The following is a 12,316-nucleotide window of genomic DNA, read 5'->3' on the forward strand; positions in this document are numbered from 1 at the left end:
ATAGAAGAGTTTAAAAAGGGAGAAAAGGGAAGGGAGACTAAAAGAAAGAAAATAAGGGAGAGAAAATGAGGAAAAATAAAAGGAGAATGTAAAGAGGATGAAACGGTAGCAAATGACAACTAAGAAAGAATTCGCTCTTACAAAGGTTCCTTGTCCAATTCTGGATCGTCTTAAATACCGTCATTAATTACCATTCACGGATTAGTTATAAAATAGAGATTAAAGGTTAGAAGGTCGTGCATAAGGAGAGAAGATGAACGCGTATGTAAAAGGAGTTGGAGAGCAGAAGAAGGATAGGAAGGCCAAAATTCAGGTGGAAATATAAACTATTGAATGCCATGAAGGAAAGGGATCTAAGAGAATAAGATGTACAGGACAGAGGAGGATGGAGAAGGCTAACTGGAAAGAGCTACCCCATATAGAAATGCGAAAAGCTGAAGGCAAAGAAGAATATTAAAGGTTTCAAGGTCACCCATGAATGGCAGAGGCAAGGGGACAGTGACAATGTCCCAGAAAGATCAGCGGCCCAAGCCCAATCTCAATCCAAGATAGGACCAGGGAGGTGTCCCCTATTGAACACTTTTATTCAGATGAAAAGGGGATTCGAATCGGTTTTCGAAGACACTCTCTATGTATTTTGGGTATTTTTGTAGTGAATTACAGGGCAATGTAACCTAGGAAAGAAACTCCTGTTTCTTATATAAAAAATTACGCTCTCTTCAAAAATGACACTCGTTTCCGTCGCAAATGAATAGTTTCAGAAATATATATACATCTATATCCTACGATAATGGGGGACCCCCAGTGGGAACTCGGGGTTTTGGGTGGGGAAAACATACTGGGGAAACGATATATAATTGTTTTCCTATAGTAAATAACGTGAATTAACGGTATTTTTGTAGTGAATTACAGGGCAATGTAACCTAGGAAAAAAACTACTGTTCTTATAGAAAAAATTACGCTCTCTTCAAAAATGACACTCGTTTCCGTCGTATTTTGATCCTCCATACATTTTAAAGATATTAATTGGATTTACACCCGTATAGATAGTACCTCATACAAATGGGAAAAAAACACGTTGTGGTGGTCGATGTGATAACATCCCTACTGGTGAACGCCAGACTGGGTTTGAGTCGCGCTCAAACTCGTTCATTCCTTTGGTCGCTGTAACCTCACCATCCTTGTGAGTTAAGGATGGGTGTTTGGGGAAGGCTATAGGTCTATCTGCCGAGTCATCAGCAGCCATCTCCTGGCCTTCCTTGGTCCTAGCTTGGGTGGAGAAGGGGTTTGGGCGCTGATCATATGCATATATGGTCAGTCTCTAGGGCATTGTCCTGCTTGATAGGGCAATGTCACTATCCCTTACCTGTGCCACTCATGAGTGGCTTTAAACCTTAAACCTTTAATAGAAGAAGATAGTGTTGTTAAGTCCTAAGTAACGACTTGTAGGATTTCAAAGTTTTCGGACTGGATCCTTCCCAGTTTGCCAAACTCTCGTCACTTTTTGACAATAACGAGATCTGTGATAGGTAAACGTTTTGCAAGAATCCATGCGTAAGTTTTAGCTTAATCTTGAATAGAATTTCAAGCAAATAAACATTGAGACAAAGACACTCCGAAGTAGATAGTGCCGTTAATTTATTGCTTTCATTATGTAAAGTTCTTCTACTGTAATTCTGTTGCTTCTTATCATCTTCGCTTCATCCTCTTAACTTTTCCTTCAAACTACAACTGTGGGAGTTTCCTTCTTTTATAGGTTTTAAAGGTCGCTCATGAATGGCAGGGGCAAGGGAAAATGACATTGCCCTATCGAGCAGGACAATACTCTAGAGATATGATCAGCACCCAATCCCCCTCTCCTCCCAAGCTATGACCAAAGAGGGCCAGGAAATGGCTGCTGATGACTCAGCAGGTAGACCTATAGTCTCCCCCAAACACCCCTATCCTTAGCTTACGAGGATGGTGAGGTTTAAGTGACCAAAGAAACAAACGAGTATGAGTGGACTCGAACCCCAGTCTGGCGTTCACCAGTCAGGGATGTTACCACATCGGCCACTGCAACCCTCCGAGTGCCATCAGTCTTATTTTACGTTCGACTTCTCTACTCCCATTGACGCCATGGGATGTATTTCAAGTCCCGTTTTCTATTTTTATATTACATTTATTTTACCACACAAGATGTATAGAATGATATATTCATGGAGACAAAATTATCCAGCTTTAGTATAGAGAATACTGTTAAATTCCATCTTAAATAGTTTTTACTCAAGGATTATTTAAACAAATATAAAAAAGAAGGTCATGAGCTCAACTGCCAAATTATTTGTTATGGAGTTAGCCCTTAAAGGGTCGATTACCTCAATAATAGACCAGAATAAACTCAAAAACCAACTTACTTACATAAACGGTCAAAGAGGGGTCATTGACCTCTCAATTATGCCATTGCTTCTAATTAAGATTCACCTAGATTCACGCGAAGATCAAGAGTTCCTTCCACAACGGATTGCGAGGTCATCTCAGACCGGACGAAGCCTCCACTCGAATATTCATGGAATATATGCTAATAAGGAATGGTTTTCTTGCACTTAAGATGCGCGTGCTGTATTTTCTGTCGTTGCCGTTTCTACCCGACTTATTTGGGTTGTTGCAAGTGGCAGTGATACGTGGATTTTGGGATTTTTTTGTGGGTGTGTGTCAGGGTGACTTGGTGGCTGTCAAGAATATGCGAGAATTTTTGACAGGTTTGGTTAGGAAAACATATCAGAAGAATCATAATATAACTTACAGGTTAAAAAATCTTTATATAATAATAATAATATCTTTGATTAAAGAATCACAAGAGAACACATTTGTTATAAGAAACATAAAATCGTTTTGCAGAATAATTTTAAATTCATTTCATGAATGAATTATCAGATAATATGAGCCCAATACAATTTCACCTGATAATGATGGTAATACAGTACAGTAGTTATCATTACTATTATTTATATTAAGTTTATCCTTAATAGCAAAAAACTAGCGATCGCAAGAGAAGCGAACATGCTAACAACCAGAGGAAGAATGGTTGATGAACTTGATGGCGAACTGGAAAGGTTGACTGAGGCATCCCTCTAGGGCATGCTGGGAAACAAGAGGTCAGTGTTGGGCATGTGGAGAGGGGGGGCCGGTAGGAGAGTCTAGGCCTATTGAGGGGAAAAACTCTGGTCTGAGAGCGTTCTCTAGAGGATATCCTATATATATTGCTCAGTGGTATGTTAGGAAAAATACAAATTTCTTAGAAATTGTCATTTGTTTTATCATTATTCACAAGATTAAAATACAGTACAGGTAAATCTACAACCTGCTATAAATTTTTAGTACTTACTTTTAGGGGTTTATTTCTCGCCTTCCATCAGACACTAAGAGTCTGTTCAGGCGGGCCTTGGTGTGTGAAAATAATTTCTTTCCAGTTTATATTTTGCTCTTTATCTTATCAGTTATTTTGCTAGCATTTGTATTCAGGCTTAATAGTTTTCAGATCACTATCATAACACTTTCCAAAGAGATAAGTCTTCATAAAGAATAACCAGACATTGTAGAATGATATTATAAAGCAGAATAATAATATAAACCAAAATTATGCCAATTAATTTTTAGACTGAATACCATTGAAGGTCACAAAACCTATTTGTAACTTCTTACTCCTCTTCCAGATGGCATCTGGAGCGGGCTGTCCTTCGCGGTGGAACCCAGCGACACGGTCGTGCCCAGGGGCTCGGCAGCGTGGCTCCATTGCGTGGCCAATGGGCATCCGTTGCCCACTTTGACCTGGAGGAGAGACAATTCCCCCGTTGACACTTCCATCGATACCAGAAAGTAAGTTCTCATTTGATTTGTGTTTCCTAACCTTGTTGTAGGTTTGGCCTCATATGTGCCATGTTTTATGTTATATATACTGTACATACATAAGTAATGCATACCCTGACACATGTATATAAAAGTACTCGTTCATTTTTGTGTGTTTTGCATACTTGCATATACATATGCATACCCTGACACAAATACAGAAGTGCTAGTTCATTTTTGTGTGTTTTGCATACGTGCATATACATATGCATACCCTGACACAAATACAGAAGTGCTAGCTCATTTTTGTGTGCTGTGCATACTTGCATATACATATGCATACCCGGACACATATATAGAAGTGCTAGTTCATTTTTGTGTGTTTTGCATACTTGCATATACATATGCATACCTTGTCCTGGACACATATACAAAAGTGCTAGTTGTTTTGTGTGTGTTTTGCATACTTGCATATACATATGCATACCCTGACACAAATACAGAAGTGCTAGCTCATTTTTGTGTGTTTTGCATACTTGCATATACACATGCATACCCAGACACACATACAAAAGAGAGAGTGAGAGAGGAAATATTTTTTATTTATTCTTTGGTACTTAGCTATTGAATCCTAATATTGTTGAATTTTGTGTACCCTTGTACCGCTCTCTCTCTCTCTCTCTCTCTCTCTCTCTCTCTCTCTCTCTCCAACCTTATGTACAATACTGTACCTTTTTTTTATTAGGTAGTAGGTTGGCCAGGGCACCAGCCACCCATTGAGATACTACCACTAAAGAGTTATTGGATCCTTTGACTAGCCAGACAGTACTACATTGGAGCCATCTCTCTGGTTACGGTTCACTTTCCCTTTGCCTACACATACACCGATTAGACTGGCATATTCTTTACAGATTCTCCTCTGTCCTCATTCACCTGACATCACTAGGATTACCAAACAATTTTTGCTTCATCCAAGGGGTTAACTACTGCACTGTAATTGTTCAGTGGCTACATTCCTCATGGTAAGGGTAGGAGAGACTCTTTAGCTATGGTAAGAAGCTCTGCTAGGAGAAGGACACTCCAAAGTCAAACCATTGTTCTCTAGTCTTGGGTAGTGCCATAGCCTCTGTACCATGGTCTTCCACTATCTTGGGTTAGAGTTCTATTGCTTGGGGGTACACTCGGGCATGCTGTTCTGTCTTGTTTCTCTTCCTCTTGTTTTGTTAAAGTTTTTGTAGTCTATATAGGAGATATTTATTTTAAATTTGTCACTCACCTTAAATATTTTATTTATCATTGTTTCCTTTCTTCACTGTGCTATTTTCCCTGTTGGAGCCCCTGGGCTTATAGCATCTTGCTTTTCCAACTAGGGTTGTAGCTCAGCAAGTAATAATAATAATTAGAAAAACAAAAGTTATTCATTAATATTCTCCTCCATTAACTTAAGCTTTTTACCATCAGCTGTTGCAATCAAATAATTACCGCATTTAGTTTCCCTATACCTGTGGCATGAACTAAAATACCTCCTGGATAGTGACCTTTGACCTATCTTGCAGAACAATCCTTCCAAACGGCACCCTCCACTTCTCTTGGGTGGCCCGGCCCCGGACGGACCGATCCGACGAAGGGATATACCAATGCGTGGCTTCCTCGCCCGGAGTGGGAACCATATTATCGTCAACGGCTAAACTCAGCGTTGTGGGTAAGTTTTAAGTTTTACGTTTTTTTTTAAGGCTGAAAGAAGTTGAACATAGCAAATAGAGAGGAGGTCTTGTTGAACTTAGGCCAAATATCACTTATTTTGTTTGTCGTTTCTAAGTGTCGGTAGATTTATCTGTCTTATAGGGTTATCCAATTACTGATGCTATGCAATTTTGAAATTGATAGGCTACGTGTTTTTAGATTTATATATGTATATATATATATATATATTATGTATATATATATATATATATATACAGTATATATATATATATATATACATATATATATATATATATATATATACACATTATACATTATACATATTTTAGCTTCATAGTCATTACTTGTAGGCAATTGCATGAATATTATTACCAAGTATTATCCTTTATTTACTTATAGTATTGTAAGTACACTTTAGGTTAGTGAAGTGTCCTCACATTATAATAGTATAGCTCAATATATATATATATATATATACAGTATACAGTATATATATATATATATATACTGTATATATATATATATACACAGTATACAGTATATATATATATATATATACATATATATATATATATATATGAATGATTGTACTGTATATATTTATTTATATATTATGACAGAAGGGAGTTGAACATTATCCTGTAGAGATAATGACTTTTTGATAATGATGATTTGCAATGACCCCCTTTTCTCTCCTGTCTTCCAGGCTTTCACCATTTACCGTACTAAATAGTTTAGAAGTTTCTCGGGTCGTCCTTCGTTATTATGTTCATTCCAACAATATACGTTATCAAAATTTTTTTTTTTTTTTTTGCGCGCGATTAGATTATTATTATTGCTATAATTATTTTCAGAGTTCGTAATTATATGCTCTGAAGATTGAACTCTTAATAACTTCCGTAACTTTGAGTTCTTTAAAACATGAAGATCCAAAATTTGTGTATTACCGTAGTTTCACAATACACGGCCTTTATGAGAATTATCATAGTTCTCTCCAGTTGATATTGCTTAGATAAATTTCTTTTAAGATTTTACGTCTACCGTAAATATTTTTAAATAAATTTTTTAGCATTTGAGCACTTGTGTCGGTAGACTTTCATGTGCCCAATATTTCGGATACTGGCAATGTATTACTGCCAGTTTCATGCATAAAGTGCAGACATAAAAAAAAGCGTAGTCAAAATTTTGATGTTTTTGAAATGTTCTAGGAAGAAGACATTTAACTAATATCTAATGTGGAGTTATTAAAATTACGTTTTACACAATATCCATATTTTTCTATTTGATCATTATTACTTGCAATGAATATAATATTCTCATAGAATAAATTGCCCTACTAAAAACAAACCTCCAAAAATTATTTGTATTTCATTTACATAATAAAAATTTAAATGGTAAATAATTGTAACTGATGGCAAATAAGAAGAGTAATGATATGCATATGACAGTAAACAAACAAAAGCCCAAACCAATAAAAAAAAGTTGATTATGATTCAGAAGAATGTTGGTGACCTTGACTGAACAGAGGGAGGTCTGTTAAAGAGGGTTTACTGTATCTATTAGATGCCATTTAAAGCAGTCTTAAGTAGAGCATTTATGGACAGTATTTGTGTATTTTATATATTGATATATTTTAATTTGCATTTTAGGAGTTAATGACGTATTGTACGTCGATTCGTACACGCAATGAGAAATTTACGTCAGCGAAGCTTCCCTAAATTTGACCCCAATAAAAGAAAAAGGTTTGAAAACAGGAAATATTTATAACAATAAGAGTTAGTTATAAATTCCAGTTTGGTAGCTCTCTCTCTCTCTCTCTCTCTCTCTCTCTCTCTCTCTCTCATAGTGGTCTGTTGTATCATCATCTTAACCCTGGATAGGTACGGTGGGTCGTTTGCGACCCCGAGCGTAAAAAAAAAACAGGTTTTTCTCACGTGACTCACCCCCGTGACTGAATTTGTGGGTGATCGACCTGCAGGAGGTGTCTCCCCTACACGCTCTAGTAGTGTCCAGATGTGCATTGCTGTAGCTGTACTCCTTCCCCGATTTCTGAGACGCGTCGGGGTCGTTCGCGTCCGAGTTTACCCTTCTAGGGTAGTTTGCATAATTATCAAAGTTATTACGTATTATGAAATTGTCGTAGAATGGTGCAACTTGTATAGGTTATCAGTTGTGGAAAGTCTTGGTGGATTGTTTGGCTACCATGTGCATGTTTTTTTTTTTAGTTAAAATGTCGTTCATCACCACGAGGACCATTTTACCGCAAGTGCCCCTTTTTCATTTTTTTTCATTTTTTTGCCAAGTCATTTTTCCGTAAGATATTGCCAAATAGTGTCGTAAAACTTTTGCTTGTTTAGTGTTGGAAAGTGTGTCTAGATGATCTGGCTACCCATGCATGACTTTGTTTTTGTCAGATACGACGTAGTTATTGGTATATTGGGTATTTAACTGCGGTTACCAATTTCTGTTTTTTTTCAATATTTGTAAAAATTACTACGTAGTAAGGAATTGCCGTATATTATTCATTTTTTTTTCATGTTTATGTGTTAGAAAGTGTGCCTTGATGGTTGGGCTAACACGTGCATGTCTTTTTTTTTATCTGAGATGTCGTATATTAGAATGTCGGGCATTTTACCGCGAGTGTCCCTTTTTCCTTTTTTTTCATTTTTTTGCCAAGTCATTTTTCCGTAAGATATTGCGAAATAATGTCGTAAAACTTTTGCTTTTTTAGTGTTGGAAAGTGTGTCTAGATGATCTGGCTACCCATGCGTGATTTTGTTTTTGTCAGATACGACGTAGTTATTGGTATATTGGGTATTTAACTGCGGTTGCCAATTTCTGTTTTTTTTCAATATTTGTAAAAATTTACTACGTAGTAAGGAATTGCCGTATATTATTGATTTTTTTTTCATGTTTATGTGTTAGAATGTGTGCCTTGATGGTTGGGCTAACACGTGCATGTCTTTTTTTTTATCTGAGATGCCGTATATTAGAATGTTGGGCATTTTTCCGCGAGTGCCCCTTATTATTTGTTTTGCATTTTTTTGCTTAGTCATGTTACCGTAAGGAATTGGCAAGTAGTGTCGCAAAACTTATATTTTTATAGTGTTGGAAAGTGTTTTTAGATGATCTGGCTACCCATGCCTATTTTTTTTTTAGCCAGATATGGCGTATATATAAGTATGTGTTCGATTTTCCTGTGATTGCCATTTTTTCGTTTTTTCCCATTTCTTTCAAAATTACTACGTACTAAGGAACTATCACAGAGTAATATTTCATTTATATGTTTATTTGTCGAAAAATATGCCTTGATGGTTTGCCTAGCACGTGGCTGAAATTTTTTTTTTTCTGAAATGCCGTATATTAGAATGGCAATTTTTCCACGAGTGCCCCTTTTTATTTGTTTTGCATTTTTTTGCTTAGTCATGTTACCGTAAGGAATTGGCAAGTAGTGTCGCAAAACTTATAATTTTATAGTGTTGGAAAGTGTTTCTAGATGATCTGGCTACCCATGCCTATCTTCTTTTTTTAGCCAGATATGGCGTATATATAGGTATGTGTTCGATTTTCCTGTGATTGCCATTTTTTCGTTTTTTCCCAATTCTTTCAAAATTACTACGTACTAAGGAACTATCACAGAGTAATGATTCCTCTAGATGTTTATTTGTCGGAAAATTTTGTTTACTTTTTTTTTGATTGAATATCATCAAATTTTTTTAGCTAAAATATTGTTTTACATTTTTTTTTTCGATTTTATTTCGCTTCAAAAAAATTTTTTGGGTCAGAATTTTAATTTTATATTCGTAAAATAATCGACAATTATCCAGCAACCCACCATACAATTTTTATGCATATCCAATAATAATTAGATTAGTAAATAACACCTTGAAATTGACATACCCTTCCTACATTTCAAGTGGCAGATTAGGGAGTCTGAGTCAGTGTGGTTGGCGGCCATTTTGTGGACATATCCGAAGCGTAAGCTGCCCTATCTATATATATTCTTGTTCCCTATAGAATTTTTGATATTTTGGTATATTTTTACCTGCATAAATATCATATTATATATTAAATATATGTATTTTTTTACGGAATTTCTAAGTACTCAAAAAATTACCTTTAGATATGGCCCCTGATATAAATGTAATTTACAAAATAATGAAGATTTTTTTACATATTTCTATTTTAGGATAACATATGTTTATTCCCTAAAAAAATTAGCCACTTCCTATTTCATTTGGGTACCCAAAAAAATTCATGAAATTTGGACAAATTTTTTTGGCCAAAAAAAGTTACCCTTTTTTTCTCATTTCAGATCTTCACCTCCATGGGTCTGACTTCATCCAAAATACATCAAGATGTGTCCTAAACATTCAAGAATCAATTCCTAAAAGGATTTGTGTATATATGTATAAACTTTTTTTTTATGAATTTTTATGTCAGGTCTTTTTTTTTTCTACTTAATTTTTTAAAATATTTATAATAAATAGTTTTTCTGCAGATGAGTAGTATTTATCTATACAGTTGTTTTAAGCATTCATTGAAGTTTTTTTTGGCAAAAGAAAAAAGGAGGTTACTGCAAAAACTGATTTTTCAAGAATTTTTTTTGGCGTCGGGGTCGTTCGCGTCCGAGTATACCATTAAAGGGGTGTCCGAGGACCGTACCTATCCAGGGTTAAGAGGAGTTAATTCATAAGAGTCTTATTACAGTTTAGTGGTATTCACGGTAAATCTTAAATTCATCAAGAAAGCAGTCACACACTCTTGCTTTTTAGTCGGATGGCGTTTATATAAATATGATAAATCTGTATCTTTAGAAATATATATTATACAAAGCTATCTAGAAGATAATAAATACCATTTCTTAACCCTTTTACCCCCTAAAGGACGTACTGGTACGTTTCACAAAACTCATCCCTTTACCCCCATGGACATACTGGTACGTCTTTGCAAAAAACTGCTATTTTTTTGCATATTTTTTATACCTTTATGAGAAACTTCAGGCATTTTCCAAGAGAATGAGATCAACCTGACCTCTATATGACAAAAATTAAGTCTGTTAGAGCAATTTAAAAAATATACCATATACTGTATTGCAAAATGTGCTTAAAAAAAAAAAAAAAAAAACCCTGGGGGTTAAGGGTTGGAAAGTTCCAAATAGCCGGGGGGTAAAAGGGTTAAATTTAACAGTATGTCTATACTGTATTTTTTAAAGTAAGACATAAAATTTTTATTGGAGTTTAGTAAATTTTGAGTGTTGATATCAATTGTATGGACATTTCAATGTCCTGAACGCGATGTGTATTGGTTATTTCTGATCCTCACATCCGTCGAAATTAGAGAGTCAATTGTTTTCAGTAGATGTAGAAGAAAGAACCGTTTGTAAATTGACTGTAAGTCGTATCGTGATTCCATCCCTTTTAAGTATGAAGTTGTTCGTTAGTCACTTTGAACCCTTCGTTGACTAATTAGGACCAGCACAGTTTGGTATACAGTACTGTACTCTCTTGTTTGTTTACCCTATGCCTTAACAAGTATATTTAAGTAAAGAAACCTTACCTAACCGTGTGTACTTCCTCATCATGAGACAAAAGAAGCCGAAGAAAGGTTTGGGTATGGTTGAAAGTGTCTGGGGCGATAAATGCAATAAATGAAATAGTTTGATCTCTGTGGACGAGGCGTAATGCAGAACAGAAGCGAGACCTTGAAGCATACTTGTGTACTTAATCAACTGATGGGCATAGATTTGACTAGGTTTTTTTAGTTGTTTATAGATATGCAAGCATTGGAAATAATTAAACTCATTTAAGTAATTTGGAAACTAAGGCATTTGCCCAGTACAATACTGTATTATTATTGTTACTAGCTAAGCTACAAACCCTAGTTGGAAATGCAAGATGCTATAAGGCCAAGGGCTCTAACGAAAATAGCCCCGTGAGGAAAGGAAATAATGAAATAAATAAACTACTAGATATAAAACTGACTAAAGAAAAAAAAAAAAAAAACAAAGGCACCTACTATATTCCTAAGAGAGGAATTAAACAATGGACATCATTCGACTGGGACAGTGATCTTATTTTTTATGCTTACCCAGGAATTGTTTTGAATCTGTTAGAGAAGTTATGAAAACAATGAAAGGATTTGTTTCCAAGTCTTTTGTGTATCAAAAATTAGATTGGAATTGTTTAGTACAATATAAACAGAATAGATACATCATATTTAAATGAAATATTAATTATAAACGTGACAATTTGATATGTGTGTTAACAAAACTTTGTATATAAATTAACATTGTCCTAAGGAGTTTTTCTTGTAATAAGTCCCACTAAAAGCAGGTAGTACTTTATATCAAACCTACTTACTGACACCTTAATCAACAAAGCTAGTCAGGGCTGTTAGTAAACTGAGCAGTCTCAAAACTTCACTAGTATACAATACTGTATCTAGAACAGTACAGTAAAATACAGCAAATACAACAACTAGATCACTCATAAACACTTGATCGCACATAGCACAAGACAGACCCCAAGGGATGAATTGCCAATGTCTGTGATAGAGAAACCTTGTATGAACTGTATGAAAGATGTGTGGTCCTTTGTCTGCGTCTGCCCCCAAAGTGATAATGTCTTTTTTACTTTTCTCTCCTCCAACAGGCGGCTGGGAAGATGGTAACGATAAACCCTCATTGCTTTTGTCTCGTGCATGAAACCTAAGTTGTCCATCTATTTTGAGTTGTGCTGTTGATATTCAGACTTATTTATCTTTTCTGTACTTTGCTAAATAT

General features: G+C 35.4%; 1 protein-coding gene across 8 annotated transcripts in view; it reads left to right on the top strand.

Annotated features, from left to right (window-relative positions):
- The first annotated feature begins 3,699 nt into the window (after nt 1-3,699).
- The window catches only part of fra (frazzled), a 51,587-nt gene continuing 42,970 nt past the window's right edge, over nt 3,700-12,316 (top strand). For 7 of the 8 annotated variants that reach the window (XR_011043548.1, XM_068369554.1, XM_068369556.1 and 4 more), the window contains exon 1: nt 5,398-5,530. The gene's annotated coding sequence lies outside the window, so the exon portion shown is untranslated. Of the gene's footprint in view, nt 3,859-5,384; nt 5,531-12,316 lie in introns of those variants that run through there. The other variant, XM_068369560.1, reaches the window with a different exon arrangement.

Source organism: Palaemon carinicauda, unplaced genomic scaffold, assembly GCF_036898095.1.
Source record: "Palaemon carinicauda isolate YSFRI2023 unplaced genomic scaffold, ASM3689809v2 scaffold652, whole genome shotgun sequence".
Taxonomy (NCBI): domain Eukaryota; kingdom Metazoa; phylum Arthropoda; class Malacostraca; order Decapoda; family Palaemonidae; genus Palaemon; species Palaemon carinicauda.